The sequence below is a fragment of the Somniosus microcephalus genome, chromosome 4, assembly GCF_052327205.1.
Source record: "Somniosus microcephalus isolate GS21.2 chromosome 4, FLI_Smic_1.0, whole genome shotgun sequence".
In the NCBI taxonomy this organism is placed as follows: Eukaryota; Metazoa; Chordata; class Chondrichthyes; order Squaliformes; family Somniosidae; genus Somniosus; species Somniosus microcephalus.
In genome coordinates, this window is record NC_140990.1 from 337,358,086 (window position 1) to 337,379,438 (window position 21,353).

Here is a 21,353-nt window from a genome sequence, read left to right on the forward strand (position 1 = left end):
TCATTGTCTAGAAATGTTGTGATTGGACATTTACACATTCCAATCCTGCTCTTGCTTTTTCTATTTTAAATAGCCATGATAAATAACAAATACTGACATGGCCCAGTGAGCAAAATAGCTTTCAAGTCTCGTTTATCCAGTTTCCTATGGGATGAATCATAATGAATACTGTATTGAGAGAATGGTGAATCATAGCTACATTAAGATATTTACCTACAGTGAATTTGCTGATCTCATCATTTTTATGGGGTTTTCTCTTCAAAATTGTTAAAATACATGTAATATATTCTTGCATTCAATCCTAATTGTTTTAAAGGCTATTTTTCATTGTGTATATGTCCCTCAAATGTAGCTTTTTACTGTTGTAAGCCTTTGTATCATCTTAATTACTGTTATATTCTGTCATTAATACAGAACCATTAGGTTTGTGTCTAGCTGTCAAGACTGTGGTAGTGTATATCCAGAATTGGATATTTAGGGGTAGGTTTTCCAGTGCTCTGGTTGGAGTGATGTACTTTATACTTTTATGGTTTGTGCTCGCGCAAATTAGGAACAGGAGATCCTACCAGACCTGCTGGGGTTTGCCTGCCTATAGATTCACTTATTGCATGTTCAATCCAGGACAGGAACTTGCTTAATGAAAAACAGCCACTGTGGAAGGCACAAGTATTTCTGAACAAAATAATGCTGATGTGAAAAATATGGGGTTGGAGAAGCCTCTGGCCAATTGGAGGATAGTGGGGGATCCTGCCCAGAGGAGAGGAAAGCAGCACAGGAAGTGGCAGCAAAGATCAACGCTATGTATATGTAGGACCTGGGAACAGATACAAAGAAAGTAGGCAAGTAAGGGATCAGAAGTTTACAAAATGTATGCTAAACCAGAATTGTGATGGAAACGTTTTTGCTACAAATAGGTTTGTGCAGAAAATGCTCAATATAAGTTTGACCTTTGTACAATTATTGTTGAAATTATTTGCAGATTTTATTTCAACATAAACTAATCCCCTGTTTATAATGTAATTATCCATAAGTTTCAAATTAAAGCTCAAGTATAATGTATTGCTGTCAACACTGATGTCTTGTTGATTAAGAGCTCCATGTAGTTAAGTCATCTTGACTATAACCTATCTGAATAAGAAGAATATTAATAAAATATTAATTTGGTCTTCTCCTTTCCTCCAACTCTTGATATCTGGAGATTCAAGTTTAGTAGTTTCAGTTGTACAAGGACAATAAACAATGGAAAAGCAAATTTTAACAGGCTGGCCGTGTTGCAATGAAATTTGTTTTTATCGTGCATCAAGTAGGAAAAAAATGTGTATTTTACATTCTATTTTGAAATAACTAGAGCTAGCATAGAAGCTAGCTTCCCCTGCTCATCTTCAAAATGGAGGCTTAAAGACAAATTAGCTGTGGGACCTAGCCAGCTATTTGTCCTGTAGATTAGTCAGGGTGCAGAAGCTTGGTTCGAAGTGAAGTTAATGTGTAGTTACTTTCAAAATTTACATAGAATTTACAGCACAGAATCAAGCCATTCAGCCCAACTGGTCTATGCCAATGTTTATGCTCCACACGAGCCTGCTTCCACCCCTCTTCATCTAACCCTATCAGCATATCCTTCTATTCCTTTCTCCCTCATGTGCTTATCTAACTTCCCCTTAACTGTATCCATGCTATTTGCCTCAACTACTTGTGGTAACAAGTTCCTCATTCTTGCCACTCTTTGGGTAACGAAGTTTCTCCTGAATTTCTTACTGGTGACTATTTTATATTTATGACCTCTAGCTTTGATGATGAGTATTTTATTTGCAGACTACAGCTCATGTAAGTGTCTAAGTACACAAGCTTACAGACTAATGCAATACCTTCCAAATGGCTGGACCATATGTTTAGGAGAACCTGAGAGCGTTAATTCCTGAGCGAACAGTTAATATATGCACACTTGCTTATTAGCATGGAGTGAAAAGATTACGTAAGACTGAGTCTAACATTTCCTACCTTTGTTTTAGAACTTCTTTACCAACTCTTTATTCACTGAAGCCTTTTGTCTGGAATACATACTGCAAACTTTCCTCAATATGGATGGTTTCGAGCTTCTTGAGTGTTGTTGGAGCTGCACTCATCCAAGCAAGTGGAGAGTATTCCATCACACTCCTTACTTGTGCTTTGTAGATGGTGGAAAGGCTTTGGGGAGTCAGGAGGTGAGATACTCGCCGCAGAATACCTAGCCTCTGACCTGCTCTTGTTGCCACAGTATTTATGTGGCTGGTCCAGTTAAGTTTCTAGTGAATGGTGACCCCCCAGGATATTGATGGTGGGGGATTCGGTGATGGTAATGCTGTTGAATGTCGAGGGGCGGTGGTTAGACGCTCGCTTGTTGGAGATGGTCATTGGCTGGCACCTGTGTGGTGCGAATGTTACCTCCCACTTAATCAGTCCAAGCCTGAATGTCGCCCAGGTCTTGCTGCATGTGGGCATGGACTGCTTCTTTATCTGAGGAGTTGCGAATGGCACTGAACACTGCAATCATCAGCGAACATCCCCACTTCTGACCTTATGATGGAGGGATGGTTATTGATGATGCAGCTGAAGATGGTTGGGCTTAGGACACTGCCCTGAGGAACTCCTGCAGCAATGTCCTGAGGTGTTATGGCACACCCAAGGATGCAGGTTTCAGTTCCTATGAGTTTACTTGTGGAAACCACCTTTTTTTGCTCTGAGCGCAAGTTAAGTGTTGGGAAAAATTCCAAATTTGCCAAGAGTTGCAGTATAGATTTCACATTTAAGATGCCACCTTCCTTAAGAAAGGGTCAATGGAGTTAACTTGATTTGAATGAACAAACAGTTTAACTGGGGTTGCCAACCCACCAGGATTGTCCTGGATTCTTAGGGATTAAAGATTAATCTGCTGTGAGCACCCAGTGGAAAAAAAGTGCTTTTTAATATTCTTTAAACATTTGCTTATTAGTTATAAAAATATTGGAGATTGGGGAAAAATGGTTTGTTTAACTGGACGTGCAGCTGGAGGCAAGAGGTCATGTGATGAAAGCTCCAGGAATTCATCCAACCAGAGTTGGCAACCTTAAATTTAATGGTGTTCAAATGCCCATTTTAAACTACTGGATCTGATGGCCCATCTTAACACTTACTTTTTTTTTAAAACCTTGACTGCCATCACTTGTGTAAAATTGGGAATTATGCTTTCACAATTTGTGACATCCAGCACCACTTCTGTTTCGGGTGGAGAACTGGCTTTGATGAAGGTACAGAAGTTGCTTTGGTAAGTACTGTGCAAGAACAGAGCCTGGTATTACCGGGGACTGTAACACGGACGCACTGGGTATCCAGTGTGCAGGAACTATGGGCAGAATTTTCTGAGGTCGGTGTGGGCGTGATCGGAGGCAGGTTGGGTGGGAAATTTGAAAAAAATCAGAGGGGGTCAGGAACCCGCCCCCACGCGGCTTTCCCTCTGGCGCGTTTGCAGGTGCGGCAGCAACCCGACCGGCAGAGGCAGATGACCTAATTCAAATCATTATAACCTTGTTGTCAGACACTTAAAAGCAGTTTCTTCCCCCAGCCCCCACATTTCAAATTTCCCTGCATGGCCATGGGATTCACACAGCTCGGGAACCACATCCATCAACCTGAGGCGGGAGTTGAGTGGCCATTGCTCCAGTTGATTAAATGTACTATTAAAGCTCTGACCTCACAGCTGATCACTTTCCTCGGGCAGAAGCTGAGAAGCTGTTGCTGACTACCTCGCCAGCACAGATTTAACTTTCTGCAGGCTGCAAGTGTTTCCAGCAAAGTCTCCATCAGTGTCACCTCATTGAAAGAACCTCTCACCATTGACATTGTTTCTGTCAACTCACGGGCCACCCGCACTTCCCTGCTAGCAAGGAGCTGGAGAGCACCTTGCTGCACATCAGTGGGGCCATGAGGACCCACATCTAGGCTGACATCCCTCCTAGACAGGAGGTCTATGAGCCTCTGCCATCTATGTTCCATACAGAGCCATCTATTCTCCATAGATAGCATATGCTCCTGTGAGTGGCGCATTAGCTGCTCCATGTAGGTGGCCATCCTATCTATGGAAAAGCCTACAGTCACCATTGCCTGTGACACCGTGGTGCTCATGTTGGAGATGAACTCCTCCATTCTCTGCACATTTGCAGACATCATGTCGCAAAACCTGTCGGAGCCTCCTGCACTTCTTGCTACACCTCCAGAATAGCCCCCTTTCTGGATGGTCCCCCCAGGGTCAGCATCTGCATGCGGCTGAGCAGAGCTGGAAGTGTCCCGCGCCCTCCAGCGCAGTCTCCACTGCTGTCCCTGTCTTCAACTGCTCTTGCTCACTTGTGACGGACCCGGTGACAACACTATTCTATCTCGCGTGGGACCCACCGAGCTGTGTGTGTCTGCGCTGGTGCTGGGTGCGCTCGTGTGGTAATGCTGCGCCCTCAGGCTGGAGGCTCCTCTGAGGAGTCGTCTTGTTCTTCCTCCTGGACAGTGGGTGTTAAGTCTGTGTGTTCTAGTTGTAATTACTAACACAGACTACAAGATTAAAGTTCAACAGGTCTTTACTGGTTGGAGGTCAGGACTATACTAAATACAATATTACTACACAGTGCTTATATACCGGTGGTCACCACCGGTATTACGTATACAGCAGCCAGAGAAAGTAGTACATCTCTTAAGGTGGAACAGGCTTAAGTTCTCTTAAGGTGGAACAGGTTACATACACCACAGTGGGGGGGTGGTATCTTGATGGACCTGTGGGAGAGTAAAGAGATGAGTTAGATATACCATGTGAAGAATGGGTACAGATACCATTATGCACACGATGACCATTCAGTGGCTGATTACATCATTCCCCATATGAGTGACTGATGTATGCCATGTAGCTGTATGATATGTAATTCTGTCACCAGGTTGCTGAGATGTTCCCCACTCCATCTCCCACCTCCAGCTACTCGGCCACTCCCGAGACTTCCAACACAGCCTCCCCTGCTGTTGTGAGGGTCGCAAATGATGGAGGCCCACCTCCAGTTCTCTCCCTCTCCCGCTTATTGTGCGCTGTTTTCTGAAAGGAGGGAAGGAAGAGAAGGTTGAGTGAGTGTAAGGAATGGATGGGTTACACCTTTAGAGGAGACTATGATGGATTGGGGTGGCAATGCCAAGTGGGCTGCTTGCGCATTGTTCATTGGTATTGCATTAGGATGAGGGTGAGTGTGACGGGTGGTTTGTTAGATGGGGATGTGATAATGTAGATCGATAGGGATGGTTGGAAGTGCAAAGTATGTTGGTGTGAATAATGATGTGCAGGAGTAGGTTTGGGAAGGCAGAGTGATGGGGATGTGATGAGAGGCACAGCAGGATGAAGTTGAGTGTGGCTTTGTACTCACCTTTTCAGATCTAATGAGATAATTGAAACATTTGTAGCACTGCACCCAGGTCCTCCTGAACACATCCCTGCTGTTGACCTCCTCTGCAATTTGGAGCCAGGCTCTCTCTGTCTCCTGGGGAGGTCTCTTCTGCCCATTGGAAGGGAAAAGGACCTCCTTGCATGCTCTGACTCCCTCCACAAGGATATGGAGGGAATCATCGGAGAACCTGGGTGCAGTCCTCTGCCTCTGTGCAGCCATCTCCAACTGTTTGGAGCAATGAAAACCTCCAGTGTGCTGCCTGGACACTCCTAGATGAACCTGCAAATGTAATGTGGCCACGGCTCCTTTAAATATACTGGCTGAAAACACGTCATAGATGACGTCATCAGACCCGCACCATTTAATTGGGCCGGGTAACACACAGGGCGGGCTTAATAGGGCCCATTATCGGAAAGTCGTTTTCTGCAGCGGGATAGAAGCAGCAACCGGGCCGTGACCCACCACGCCAACCGCCCGCAATTGGACCCGCCCAGGTACAAAAAATTCCAGCCATTGTGTCTTGGGCAGCGTAAACGTGTTGCATAGCTTTAAAAGAAAGACTCGTATTTAAATGGCACTGTAGTACACGTCTCAAACTGCTCCAGGCAATTTACTTTCAAGTGCAGCGACCATTACGTAGGCAAATAGTACCATTGGAAGGTTATCGGGTACCAGACAATGCACAAAGCTCCCAGCCTTCCCCTTGAAGCTTACCTGCTTAAAATTGTGCGCATTCCTTTTATCTTTAAGCTGTTTGCTTTCATCCAAGAACTGAATGAGTGAGGAATCATTAAAATCTGTTTTTACCAGTCTCCACTGATAAATTCACCAGTTTTATTCAGTTTTATAAACAAGCAGATATACTCCAGAAATTGAGCAAAAAAACTCTCATTTTCCCAGTGTTTTCTTATTAGTAATTCAGTCCAACCATGCCTGTGCATCATATTTATGGCACCAGGAAACGTATATTTCAGGTCTTAAATGTTGGCAGGGGAGGAGGGGGAAAAGGCAGTTTTTGTAATTTTTTGTTGTTGTTTTTTTTTGGAAGTGGCCCGGAATCACCTTTGGGTGAGTCTGTGAGCACTATATTCACACTGCAGCAAATGTCAGTCAGTCATTCCTAGTTGGGTACGGAACACAGACAGCAGTGCCTTATTTAGGCGTTAAGTGAGAGTCTGATGATGGGCCCCTTAAGTGATGTCCGTGAACTGTTTCAATAATTATGGATGTCATTTAGCTTTTCCTTTTCATTCTCGGGACACGGGCGTCGCTTGTAAGGCCGGCATTTATTGCCCAATCCTAGTTGCCCTCGAGAAGGTGGAGGTGGGCTGCCTTCTTGAACCAGTGCAGTCCGTGTGGTGAAGGTATTCCCACCATGCTATTAGGTTGAGAGTTCCAGGATGTTTACCCTGCAATGATGAAGGAGCGATGCTGTTAAAGCATTGAAGATATTGTGGCGGAGCCACTAAAGGACTCGGACCATTTGTATATAATTCCCTTTAACAACATGTTAGCTACAGCCTGAGTCTGTATCTTTATTTGTACTGTTTACTTGTATAGAGCGTGATTGCTTTAACAGCGCGGGTAAACGCGATGACGTCACGCCGTAAATCACGTGATCCCCCACTGGCGGGAAGAACGTGATGACGTCATGATGTCAACCACGGGACCAGCCAGCAGTCCTCGTGGAGCCTCCGAACTAAATAGACCTACACTCGATGTTCTCCTGCAGTTACTTGTTTAAACCTGTTAGTTTCCATTAAACTTCGTTTTGTTTAAGCGCCTGAGTGGACCTCAGTCTTTGGATAGGAACCAGACATTCCTACATTGGTGACCCTGACTTTTGCGAATGGTTTTCGCAGAAGAAAATCAAGATGGAAACGAATGCCGTTACCTTGAAGCTACCGCAGTTCTGGGAGCAACAACCAGCCGCGTGGTTCATCCAGGCTGAAGCCCAGTTCGCCATCAGGGACATCGTTGCGGATCAGACCCGTTATTATTACGTGGTCTCCGCCCTCGACAGCGCCACAGCCTCGCGGATCGTCAGCCTACTCGGTAGTCCGCCTACTGATCGCAAGTATGACACCTTAAAGGCGCAGTTGCTGCAGGTCTTTGAGCTCACGAAGTCGGAGCGCGCCCGCTGGCTGCTCGCTATGCTTGGTCTCGGGGACTCCAAGCCATCCGAGCTCATGAGCCAGATGTTCACACTCCTCGGGTCCGAGCTGGAATGCTTCCTCTTCAGGGAGCTATTCCTCAGCCTACTCCCGGAGCAAGTTCAGGCTGCCCTAGCCAGGTCCGAAGTCACAGACTGCGTGGAGCTTGCTGCCGAAGCGGACAAGATCTTCATGGTGACACAACAGCACTGCGCGGCCACGAGGCACCCATCCCCCACAGACGCTGCTCCAGCTCCTCAATCAGCAGGGTTGTGCTTTTACCACGCCCGTTTTGGCGCGAAAGCAAGAGGCTGCAGCCCTCCCTGCAGCTTTTCGCGCACAAAAAAAATACATCTTCAGACACCCTGGTGAAAGAGGACCGGATCTAACGAGCGCCCCGCGGCTGCAATGGCCATCGAAGACTCAGGGAAGCTTCTTTTCATCACCGACTCCCTATCTGGTCGACGTTTCCTTTGCGACACTGGGGCGCGGTGTAGCATCCTACCTGCGTCAAATCTCGATATACTAGCTGGCGGCCATGGCCCCGCCCTCGTGGCGGTTAATGGTGCGGCCGTTTGGACCTTCAGAAGGTGGCGGGTCCAGGTGTGTTTTGGCGGTCAGCGTTTCCACTGGCAATTCATCACGGCCAAAGTCATGCAGGCCATTCTTGGGGCGAATTTTTTGTCGCCAACGGCCTCCTGGTCGATGTCAGGCACCGCCGGTTGATCAACGCGGCCATGGTCCACTCCATCCCATGCTACCACGGTAACGCCGTGCCGCGCACTGTCTTCTTTGCAGTCCCACCTCCAGACGACTTCACTCGGCTCCTCAGAGTTCCCAGATCTGACCAGGCCCACTTTCTCCTCCTCGGCTACTAAACGTGGTGTGGAACATCACATCACCACCACCGGCCCCCCGGTTTATGCACGGGCCCGACGCCTCGAACCCGGCAAGCTCGCGGCTGCGAAAGCGGAGTTCGACACGATGGAGCGGTTGGGGATTAATTGCCGGTCGAATAGTCCCTGGTCTTCGCCCCTCCACATTGTTCTGAAACCCGGCAGCGGATGGCGGCCATGCGGCGACTACTGACGCCTGAATGACACCACTACTCCTGATCGGTACCCGATCCCACATATCCAAGATTTTTCAGCCCACTTGGCGGGAAATACTTTTTTTTCGAAAGTCGACCTCATCCACGGTTACCACCAGGTCCCCGTGCACCCGCAAGACGTCCCGAAAACTGCAGGCATCACCCCATTCAGCCTGTTCGAATTTCTGTGAATGCCGCTTGGCTTAAAGAAAGCTGCACAGGCTTTCCAGCGCTTAATGGACTCCGTGCTGCAGGATCTAAAATTCCTCTTCGTCTACCTCGACGACATCCTCATCGCCAGTCCTAGCAAAGAGGAGTACTTCCGCCATTTGCATACCCTCTTCACGCCTCAGTCAACACAGTTTGATTATCAACCCAGCCAAGTGCCAGTTCGGCCTGCAGCGGATTGACTTCTTGGGCCACCGCATTACATCAGACGGTGCAGTTCCCTTACAAACTAAGGTCAAGGCGGTGACGGCTTTCCCGCGCCCGCAGACCGTCAAGGCCCGAAGGAATTCCTCGGGATGGTAAATTTCTATCACTGGTTCGTCCCTAAGGCGGCTCTGCTTATGCAGCCCTTGTACGAGGCCCTCAAGCCCAAGTCCGGTAAGGATCCAATCAGCTGGACGGCCGAGATGGACCGGGCATTCGTCGACACCAAAGGCGCCCTGGCCAACGCAACCATGTTGGCGCACCCGCTTCCAGGTGCCACCATTGCCCTTACCACCGACGTGTCTGACTACGCAATCAGCGCAGTGCAGGAACAGTGGGTGAATGGGACGTGGCAACCTCTTGCATTTTTCAGCCGTCAACTACGGCAAAACGAAAAAGTACAACACTTTCGACCGAGAGTTGCTGGCCCTTTTTCTAGCCATCTGCCATTTCTGGTTCTTACTAGAGGGACGTCCGTTCACGGCTTATGTGGACCACAAGCCACTAACGTATGCTATGGCCAAGACCACCGAACCGTGATCAGCTCGGCAACAACGTCACCTGACGTTCATTTCAGAATTCACCACGGACATTCAGCATGTGTCCGGCAAAGACAACCTGGTGGCGGATTGCCTCTCCCGTGCAACTGTGGACGCAGTCCAACTCGGAATTGACTATGCCCTCATGGCTGCAGATCAAGCCTCGGACCCGGAGGTCCAAGCATACAGGACCGCCCCCTCTAGCTTTCAAGCGGCCGACGTCAAGTTCCATGCCGCAGGCACCACGCTACTTTGCGACGTCTCCATGGGAGTTCCCTGCCCTATAGTTCCAGTCGCCTGGCACCGAAGAGTGTTCGACACCATACACGGTTTGTCACACCCTGGCATGAGGGCCTCGCAAAGGCTGATGTCATCAAAATTCGTCTGGAAAGGTATGCACCTGGATGTCCGCGACTGGGCCAACACCTGCATGGTCTGCCAAAAGGCCAAGGTACAGCATCATGTAAAAGCTCCATTGGCCACCTTCGCTGTTCCGGAGCGTCGATTCGACCACGTGAATGTGGCTCTCGTGGGGCCGCTTCCACCTTCGCAAGGTTTTACACACATCCTCACAATGGTAGACTGCACCACTCGATGGCCAGAGGCAGTTACTTTGGTTTCCACCACTTCGGCAGACATGGCCAGAGCTTTCATCTCCTCTTGGGTTGCTCGTTTCGGCGTACCGGTGGACATCTCTTCCGATCGTGGACCGCAGTTTTCCTCTGAGCTCTGGAACGCTGTGGCTCAGAGGCTCGGCACCAAACTACATTGCACCACAGCCTACCATCCACAGGCAAACGGCCTGTGCGAGCGATTCCACCGGTCCCTCAAAGCCACTCTGCGGGCCAGTCTTCAAGGCGCGGGATGGGTGGACAGACTTCCCTGGGTCCTTTTGGGTCTTCGTACGGCGCCCAAAGAAGATTTACAATCCTCCTCGGCAGAACTCGTATATGGCCAACCACTACGAGTTCCAGGGGATTTCCTCCCGTCTCCAACAGAGCCATGGTCCGCATCCCAGCAACTCGTCGGCCACCAGGAAGCGGCCAGATGTTTCGCTCCAGTGCCTACGTCGCATCATGGCTTACAGAGCTCCCATGTCCCAACTGAGCTGAAAAGCACCGAGTACATGTTTATCCGCCACGACGCTCACCGGGACCCGCTCAAGCCTCTTTACACTGGTCCCTTCCGCGTCAGAGCCAGGAGACAAAACCTTTTCGGTCGATATCGGAGGAAAACCGGACTACATATTGGTTGACCGACTGAAGCCGGCGCACTTAGACCTGGACAGCCCAGTCGAAATCGCTCAACCGCCAAAACGGGGCCGACCACCCACAGTCGCGGTGCCAGCTCCACCACAACCGCCCGACAGCTCGACCACCGGCCATCAGCTTCCACTTCAGGGTTACAGAAGTCGCTCGGACAGGCTTGTCCGGCCTCCTCGCCGTCTCACTTTTGCTGTTAAAGACAATTCTGGGGGGCGCATGTGGCGGAGCCACTAAAGGACTCAGACCATTTGTATATAATTCCCTTTAACAACATGTTAGCTACAGCCTGAGTCTGTATCTTTATTTGTACTGTTTACTTGTATAGAGCGTTATTGCTTTAGCAGCGCGGGTAAACGCGATGACGTCACGCCGTACATCACGTGATCCCCCACTGGCGGGAAGAACGTGATGATATCATGACGTCAACCACAGGACCAGCCAGCAGTCCTCGTGGAGCCTCCAAACTGAATAGACCTACACTCGATGTTCTCCTGCAGTTACTTGTTTAAACCTGTTAGTTTCCATTAAACCTCATTTTGTTTAAGCGCCTGAGTGGACCTCAGTCTTTGGATAAGAACTAGACATCCCTACAATATATTTTTTTTAACCAGTTAAGAACAGCTACTGTGTATCTTCACTATAGAAGGCCTTTAATAAGGTATCACGTAATAGACTAATGAATAAGGTCAGAGAATGCGGAGTCAGGGGACAAGTAGCAGGATGGATAGCTAGCTGGCTTCAAGACAGAAAGCAAAGAGCAGGAGTAAAGGGTAGCTATTCAGAGTGGCAGAAGGTGAAAAATGGTGTTCCCCAAGGATCAGTGCTGGGACCACTGTTCACAATTTATATTAACGATTTAGACTTTGGAATCAAAAACACAATTTCTTGATTAGCAAATGACACCAAATTGGGGGGGAGGGGGGAGGGGGGGGGGATAGTTAATACCGAGGAGGACGGCAACAAATTACAAAAATACATTAATAAACTTGCAGAATGGGGGCTTATAATTGGCAAATGAATTTCAGCACAGATAAATGTGAGCTATTACATTTTGGTAAGAAAAATACAGAGGTCACTTATTACTTGGAAAATACGAATCTAAATGGGGTAGAAGAGCAAAGGGATCTTTGAGTACAAATACACAAATCACTAAAAGAAATGACACAGATTAACAAGGCCATTAAAAATGCAAACCAAGCACTAGGGTTTATTTTTAGAGGGATGGAATTGAAAAGTAGGGAAGTTTATGCTAAACCTGTATCGAACCTTGGTTAGACCACACTTGGAGTGCTGTGTACAGTTCTGGTCACCATATTATAAAATGAATGTAGAGGCACTGGAGAGGGTGCAAAAAAGATTTACAAGATGATGCCAGAAATGTGAGGTTATACCTATCGGGGAAGGATGAACAGGCTGGGTCTCTTTTTCTCTTGAAAAGAGAAGGCTGAGGGGTGACCTAATAGAGGTCTATAAAATTCTGAAAGGTTTTGTTAGAGTGGATACGGAGAGAATGTTTCCACTTGTGGGGAAGAGAAAAACTAGAGGCCATCAATATAAGATAATCACCAAGAAATCAAATAGGGAATTCAGTAGAAACCTCTTTACCCAGCGAGTGGTGAGAATGTGGAACTCGCTACCACAGGGAGTGGTTGAAGCGAATAGTATCGATGCATTTAAGGGGAGGCTGGACAAGTATATGAGGGAGAAGGGAATAGAGGGCTACGCTGATAGATTTAGATGAGGAAAGACCAGAGGAAGCTCGAGTGGAGCATAAACGCTGGCATGGACTGGTTGGGCCAAATGGCCTGTTTCTGTGTTGTGTATATCCTATGTAATCCTGTGTCGGACAGGTTGGTTGACGGCATTATTGATCTTCCTTGTGCTACTTGTAGAACGCCCACACGTGTTGTATGAAAGTAAGCGATTAGGGATATGTGGTACCTAACTTTTTTCTACTGTGGGGGAAAAATTGCATTTTACAAAGAGAATGTTAAAGTACACAGTTCAAAGAAAGAAAGAAAGATTCCAATGACTCAAACCTGCTTTTAGGTTGGGACACAGGAGAAGATCCATAATAACTAATGAAAAAGACAAGAGTGACGAGTGAAGGGAAATCTCACCAATAGCTTAAAATAAATCCGAAGTAAGAAACCATTGTCTGCTACTCTAATAGTGCTAAATAAAGATGTGATCTCTTTCTCTGGACGCAATGGTCACTATTGAGGCTAACCAGCTTCAGCTTGAGAAAACATCTCTTTACCCCCCCCCCTCCCCAACAAGAAGCAGGCCCTACTTACATTTTCAAGATATTTAGACTGTTATGCATCATCCTACCACGGGGCAAGGTCTGTACAGCATCGTGATCACAGCCATTCGTCTTAGAGTCACTGAATAAGTCAAATTCTGCTTTATTGCGTTGGATTACAAAATGTTTATCTGTATTCTGGGGATCACATTCTGTGATTCTGTTTCTTTAGAATTTGGTGTCCCACTAGCTCAGCAGCTCTGGGTATTTTTAGTTTAACTTGTTGCTTAGCCCATCTATTTCTGATGTGACTCAAATCAGAAGTCGGTGGCACTTGCAGTGATCAAAGAAATAGTGGTGTGCCCAACAAACAGGGACGTGCTCCTTTGTATATGGGTAGAACCACTTATGTAGAAAGAACCGCGGAATGCAAACCCAATATCTGAAAAGGTACTTCGCGAGCTAAGGAAAGGGAGAAAAAAACCACTTTGGTTTGTACTAATTGCTCTCTAATCGCTTTGCAATGTAAACTTGGCAAACTAATCTAAACTTGGCAAACTAATCTAAAGTGGCATGTCTAATACTGATAATTTTTTTTTAATGAAAATGGTAATGGTACAAATAAGAACAAGTCATGATGCCTTGAGACAAGAAGCCAGTTTGATCAAAGGAGATATAAATACTTGCACAATATATCAGGATCAGCTTTCAAATTAAAAAAAAAAAAAAAAAAGTTTCAACGTGCTTAGATTGGTTAGATTATGTATTCGTGCACTTATACCTTGGGATGTTCTGCTTTGTTTCCCTCCAATTTTTGCTCCCTGCAATCCAAGAATCTTGGTTCATGTTAGGGTACAACTTTACAGGCATCAGCTGATATCTGGTACTTCAGCCAAATGGCCATTACTTTGTTCAATCCTCAACAGTGAAAGTTGGCAGATTATTTGACTGTGGAACCATCACATAGAAGATAGGAGCAGGAGTAGGCCATTCGGCCCCTCAAGCCTGCTCCGCCATTTAATGAGATCATGACTGTTCATCCAAATTCAGTACCCTGTCCCTGCTTTCTCCCCATATCCCTTGATCCCTTTAGCTTCAAGAAATATATCTAACTCCTTCTTGAATATATTTAATGAACTGGCCTCCACCGCCCTCTGTGGCAGAGAATTCCACAGGTCCACCACTCTCTGGGTGAAGAAATTCCTCTTCATCTCTGTCCTAAATGGCTTACCCCTTATCCTTAGACTGTGACCCCTGGTCCTGGACTCACCCACCATCGGGAACATCCTTCCTGCATCTAGTCTGTCCAGTCCTGTTAGAATTTTATAAGTTTCAATGAGATCCCCTCTCATTCTTCTAAACTCTAGCGAATATAAGCCTAATCGACCCAATCACTCTTCATACGTCATTCATGCCATCCCAGGTATCAGTCTGGTGAATCTTCGCTGCACTCCCTCCATGGCAAGAACATCCTTCCTCAGATAAGGCGACCAAAACTGCACACAATACTCAAGGTGTGGTCTCACCAAGGCCCTGTACAACTGCAGCAAAACATCCTTGCTCCTGTACTCAAATCCTCTTGCTATGAAGGCCAACATACCATTTGCCTTAACCGCCTGCTGCACCTGCATGCTTACCTTCAGCGACTGGTGCACAAGGACACCCAGGTCTTGTTGCAATTCCCCTTTTCCCAATCTATTGCCGTTCAGATAATAATCTGTCTTCCTGTTTTTGCCACCGAAGTGGATAACCTCTCATTTATCCACATTGGGCAGATGCAAGGCAAATGCAGTATAATCACCCAACCTGTCCAAATCATACTGGAGTTTCTCTGCATCCTCCTCACAGCACACACGCCCACCCAGCTTTGTGTCGTCTGCAAACTTGGAGATATTGCATCTAGTTCCCTCGTCTAGATCATTTATATATATATATTTTGTGAATAGCTGGGATCCTAGTACCGATCCCTGCGCTATCCTACTAGTCACTGCTTGCCACTCAGAAAAAGACCCGTTTATTCCAACTCTTTGCTTCCTGTCTGCTAACCAGTTCTCTGGGGGGGAGGAACTAAATACGATTAAAATCACTAAGGAAGTGGTACTTGGTAAAATAATGGGACTTAAGGCGGATAAATCCCCTGGACCTGATGGCTTGCATCCTAGGGTCTTGAGGGAAGTAACGGTAGGGATTGTGGATGCATTGGTAATAATTTTCCAAAACTCACTGGACTCAGCAAAGGTCCCAGCAGATTGGAAAACTGCTAATGTAACACCCTTATTTAAAAAGGGTAGTAGGCAGAAGGCTGGAAACTATAGACCTGTTAGCCTAACATCTGTGGTTGGTAAAATGTTAGAGTCCATTATTAAGGAGACAGTAACGGGACATTTGGATAAACATAATTTAATAGGACAAACTCAGCATGGTTTCATGAAGGGGAAGTCATGTTTGACAAATTTGCTTGAGTTTTTTGAGGAAGTAACATATAGGGTGGATAAAGGGGAACCAGTGGACGTAGTGTATTTAGACTTCCAAAAGGCATTTGACAAGGTGCCACACAAAAGATTATTGCTCAAGATAAAAAATCACGGGATTGGGGGTAATATTCTGGCGTGGGTGGAGGATTGGCTCTCTAACAGAAAGCAGAGAGTTGGGATAAATGGTTCGTTCTCAGATTGGCAACCAGTAACTAGTGGTGCTCCGCAGGGGTCAGTGCTGGGTCCCCAACTGTTTACAATCTATATTAACGATTTGGAGGAGGGGACCGAGTGTAACATATCAAAGTTTGCAGATGATACAAAGATGGGATGGAAAGTAGTGAGTGAGGAGGACATAAAAAACCTGCAAAAGGACATAGACAGGCTAAGTAAGTGGGCAGAGATTTGGCAGATGGAATACAATACTGGAAAGTGTGAGGTTATGCACTTTGGCAGGAAAAATCATAGAGCAAGTTATTATCTTAATGGCAAGAAACTGGAAAGTACTGTAGTACAAAGGGATCTGGGGGTCCTGGTGCACGAAACTCAAAAAGTTAGTATGCAGGTGCAGCAAGTGATTAAGAAGGCCAATGGAATGTTGGCTTTTATTGCTAGGGGGATGGAATATAAAAACAGGGAGGTATTGCTTCAGTTGTACAAGGTATTGGTGAGACCGCACCTGGAATACTGCATACAGTTTTGGTGTCCATACTTAAGAAAAGACATACTTGCTCTCGAGTCAGTACAAAGAAGGTTCACTTGGTTAATCCCGGGGATGAGGGGGTGGTCATATGAGGAGAGGTTGAGTAGATTGGGACTCTACTCATTGGAGTTCAGAAGAATGAGAGGCGATCTTATTGAAACATTTAAGATTGTGAAGGGGCTTGATCGGGTGGATGCGGTGAGGATGTTCCCAATGATGGGTGAAACTAGAACTAGGGGGCATAATCTTAAAATAAGGGGCTGCTCATTCAAAACTGAGATGAGGAGAAACTTCTTCACTCAGAGGGTGGTAGGTTTGTGGAATTTGCTGCCCCAGAAAGCTGTGGAAGCTACATCATTAAATAAATTTAAAACAGAAATAGATAGTTTCCTAGAAGTAAAGGGAATTAAGGGTTACGGGGAGCGGGCAGGAAATTGGACATGAGTCTAGGTTCGGAATGGTCATGGCCCTGTGGGTAGTGGAGTGGGCCCAGGGGCCGTGTAGCCTTGTTCTGCACCTACTGTGTTCTAATTCTGTTAGATTTCAGGAGATGGTTTTATTCCTGTTCCTGGCTGGGGTGGAGATCGCCTTTACAGAAGGTAAGTACTGTAGAAAATATAGGGACAGAGTGATCTACTGGAAGAATTTCGATCGCCTAGATGGGTCGGAGAGGAATTTCCCAGATTTTTTTCTCCCAAATTGGCCACTGGGTCTTTATCTGGTTTTTCGCCTCTCCCGGGAGATCACATGGGTTCGGGTGGATGCAGAGTGATAGAAGATTTGAGGTTAGGATCAGATCAGCCATGATCTTATTGAATGGTGGGGCAGGCTCGAGGGGCAGATTGGCCTACTCCTGTTCCTATTTCTTATGTTCTTATGTTCTCTATCCAAGACAGTACCTTACCCCCAATCCCATGTGCTTTAACTTTACAGGTTAATCTCTTATGCGGGACCTTATCGAAAGCCTTCTGAAAGTCCAAATACACCACGTCCACTGTTTCTCCCTTATCCATTCTACCAGTTACATCCTCAAAAAATTCCAGTAGATTAGTCGAGCATGATTTATCTTTTGTAAATCCATGTTGACTTTGTCCGATCCTGTCACTGTTTTCCAAGTGCTCTGCTATTACATCTTTTATAATGGACTCTAGCATTTTCCCCACTACCGATGTCAGACTTACCGGTCTATAATTCCCTGTTTTCCCTCTACCACCCTTTTTAAATAGTGGGGTAACATTAGCTACCCTCCAATCCATGGGAACTGTTCCAGAGTCTATCGAATTTTGGAAGATGACCAGCAATGCATCATCTATTTCTAAGGCCACTTCCTTAATTACCCTAGGATGTAGATTATCAGGCCCTGGGGATTTATCGGCCTTCAATCCTGTCAATTTCCCTAACACCATTTCCCTACAAATACTGATTTCATTAAATTCCTCCCTCTCATTAGACCCTATGTTCCCTGACATCTCTGGGAGATTATTTGTGTCCTCCTTTGTGAAGACAGAACCAAAGTATGTATTTAATTGGTTTGCCATTTATTTGTTCCCCATTATAAATTCCCCTGATTCTGACTGCAAGGGACCTACGCTTGACTTCACCAATCTTTTTCTCTTCACATATCTATAGAAGCTTTTACAGTCAGTTTTTATGTTCCCTGCAAGCTTACTCTCGTAATCTATATTCCCCCTCTTAATTAATCCCTTTGTCCTCCTTTGCTGAATCCTAAACTGCTCCCAATCCTCAGGTTTGCTGCTTTGTCTGGCCAAATTATATGTCTTCTCCTTGGATCTTATGCTATTCCTAATTTCCCTTATTAGCCACGGTTGTCACCTTTTTTGTTTTATTTTTATGCCAAACAGGGATGAACAAATTCTGTAGTTCATCCATGCGATCTTTAAATGTTTGCCATTGCCTATCCACCGTCAACCCTTTAAGTAACATTCCCCAATCCATCCTAGCCAACTCGTGCCTCATACCATCGTAGTTTCCTTTATTTAAATTCAGGACCATAGTCTCTGAGTCAACTACTTCACTCTCCATTTTAATGAAGAATTTGATCATATTATGATTGCTCCTCCCCAAGGGGCCTCGCAAAACTTGATGCTGCCTCATTCAACGTCCATGCACTTGCTCTTTCCAGCAGAAGTCAAGTAATTGGAAGATGATTGAGAGCTGGAACCCTCATTGCTTCTTTTCATGTTGGGGTGCTGAGGCCAATTGTAGCAGCCCTACTGCTGTCCTGTATGATAGAAATTCTGGCATAGCAGGATGCCATTCAGTCCTCCTTGCCATCTGAGCCTTCGCACCCTCAGTGCCTTAGGACCCTCAGCCACTTAAGAGCCATTTCCTTATTGATGCATTGTCTGTCCTTTTATTACCTTTTATAAAAGCCTTTTTAGTGGAACACTGGTTCCATTTCATGGGATACTGGCAACAGTACTGGGACATTATTCAAGAAGGGTAGTAGGGATAATCCAGGGAATTACAGGCCAGTGAGCCTAACATCAGTGGTAGGGAAATTATTGGAAATAATTCTGAGGGACAGAATTAGTCTCCACTTGGAGAGGCAAGGATTAATCAAGGATAGTCAGCATGGCTTTGTCTGGGAGAAATCATATCTAACCAATTTGATTGAATTTTTCGAGGGGCTGACTAGGTGTGTGAATGAGGGTAGTGCAGTTGGTGTAGTCTACATGGACTCCAATAAGGCTTTTGGCAAAGTCCCACATGGGAGACTGGTCAAGAAGGTAAGAGCCCATGAGATCCAGGGCAATTTGGCACATTGGATCCAAAATTGGCTAGTGGCAGATGGTAGAGTGTGATGGTCGATGGTTGTTTTTGTGACTGGAAGCCTGTGTCCAGTGGTGTACCACAGGGATTGATGCTGGTTCCTTTGCTGTTTGTCGTGTACATTAATGAGTTAGATATGAATGTAGGAGGGATGATCAAGTTCGCAGATGACACGAAAATTGGTGGAGTGGTAAATAGCGAGGAGGGAAGCCTCAGGCTACAGGACAATATAGACGGGTTGGTTAGATGGGCAGAACAGTGGCAAATGGAAGTTAACCCTGAAAAGTGTGAGGTGATGCATTTTGGGAGGACTAACCAGGCAAGGGAACACACAATGAATGGTAGGACCCTAGGAAGGACAGAGGGACCTTGGTGTGCATGCACATAGATCCCTGAAGGCAGCAGGACACAGGTAAATAAGGTGGTTAAAAGGCATATGGGATACTTACCTTCATTAGCCGAGGCATAGAATATAAGAGCAGGGAGGTTATGATGGAGCTGTACAAAACGCTAGTTAGGCCACAGCTGGAATACTGTGTGCAGTTCTGGTCGCCACATTATAGGAAGGATATAATTGCATTGGAGAGGGTGCAGAGGAGATTCGCCAGGATGTTACCTTAGCTGGAGCGCTTCAGGTATGAAGTGAGACTGGACAGGCTGGGGTTGCTTTCCTTAGAGCAGAGAAGGCTGAGGGGGTGACCTGATTGAGGTGTACAAAATTATGAGGGGCATAGATAGGGTAGATAGAAAGAAACTTTTCCCCTTAGTAGAGGGGTCAATAACCAGGGGGCATAGTTTCAAGATAAGGGGAGGAGGTTTAGAGGGGATTTGAGGAAAAAAAATTTCACCCAGAGGGTGGTTGGAACCTGGAACTCACTGCCTGAAAGGGTGGTAGAGGCAGGAACCCTCACAACATTCAAGAAGCATTTAGATGAGCACTTGAAACACCATAGTATACAAGGCTACGGACCAAGTGCTGTAAAATGGGAATAGAATAGATAGGGCTTGATGGCCAGCACTGACATGATGGGCCAAAGGGCTGTATAACTCTGATTCTATGACAGGAACATAAGAAATAGGAGCAGGAGTAGGCCATTTGGCCCTTCGAACCTGCTCTGCCATTCAATAAGGTCATGGCTGATCTTCTACAGCATCTCCACTTTCCTGCACTATCCCCATATCCCTTGATTCCCTTAATATTCAAAAATCTATCGATCTCTGTCTTGAATATACTCAACGACTGAGCCTCCACGGCCCTCTGGGGCAGAGAATTCCAAAGATTCACCACCCTCTGAGTGAAGAAATTTCTCCTCATCTCAGTCCTAAATGGCTGACCCCTTATTCTGAGACTATGATCCCTGGTTTTAGACTCCCCAGCCAGGGGAAACATCCTCCCTGCATCTACCCCTGTCAGGCCCTATAAGAATGTTGTATGTTTCAAAAGAAGCTGTACCGCTGGGATGGTCTACACCTGAACAGGAGTGGGAACATTGCCCTAGCAGAAAGGATAAATAGGGCTGTCACTAGGACTTTAAACTAGTAAGACAGAGGGAGGGATCTGATGAAAATATCATAAGTCTGAAGGTGAAAGAAATAGGAGATGAGATTGAAGGTCAGACCAAGGTAACGAACAAGGGTAACAAACGGCCAGGGAGCAAATACTGTTATAAAACAGAAGTATGAAAGGACTGTTAAAAACAAAGTAAAAGGAACAACTATTAAAGATGAATTAAACTGCTTGTACAACAATGTACATAGCATCCAAAAAATACCGGAGGAACTGGCGGTAATAATCCACAGTGAGGTACCAAATGTAGTAGGAATAACTGAAACACGACTAGCAACTAAATATTGCAGGTTATAACATAATCAGAAAGGATAGGGAAGGAGGAAGGGGCTGGGGTAGCTGTACAAATCATATCATGGCAGTAGAAAAAAGGGACATAACTAACAGTAGGTGAGAAATAGAATCCATATGGATTAAAATAAAAGATAAGGACTCGATCCCACTAATAGGGGTACAATATAGACCACCTAATAGCGGCAAGGAGGCGGAGGAAGAAATTTGTAAGCAAATATATGAAATGAGTAAAGGACATAGAATAATAATCATGGGAGATTTTAACTACCCTCCTTTACACCCCCCCCCCACTCCCCCCAAATAAACTGGTAAGCAGAGGTAGCAAAAGGGATTTAGGGAATGGCGTTTTTACAATGTGTGCAGAACTCCTTT

The 21,353-nt window shown here is 46.0% G+C and overlaps 1 long non-coding RNA gene across 2 annotated transcripts in view; it reads right to left on the reverse strand.

Moving 5' to 3' along the window:
* Window positions 1-4,568: 4,568 nt before the first annotated feature.
* LOC147120704 (uncharacterized) overlaps window positions 4,569-21,353 on the reverse strand; it is a 57,108-nt gene continuing 40,323 nt past the window's right edge. For both annotated transcript variants that reach the window (XR_015078226.1, XR_015078225.1), the window contains one exon: window positions 4,569-4,773. This is a non-coding gene — a long non-coding RNA (uncharacterized LOC147120704). The remainder of the gene's footprint in view (window positions 4,774-21,353) is intronic.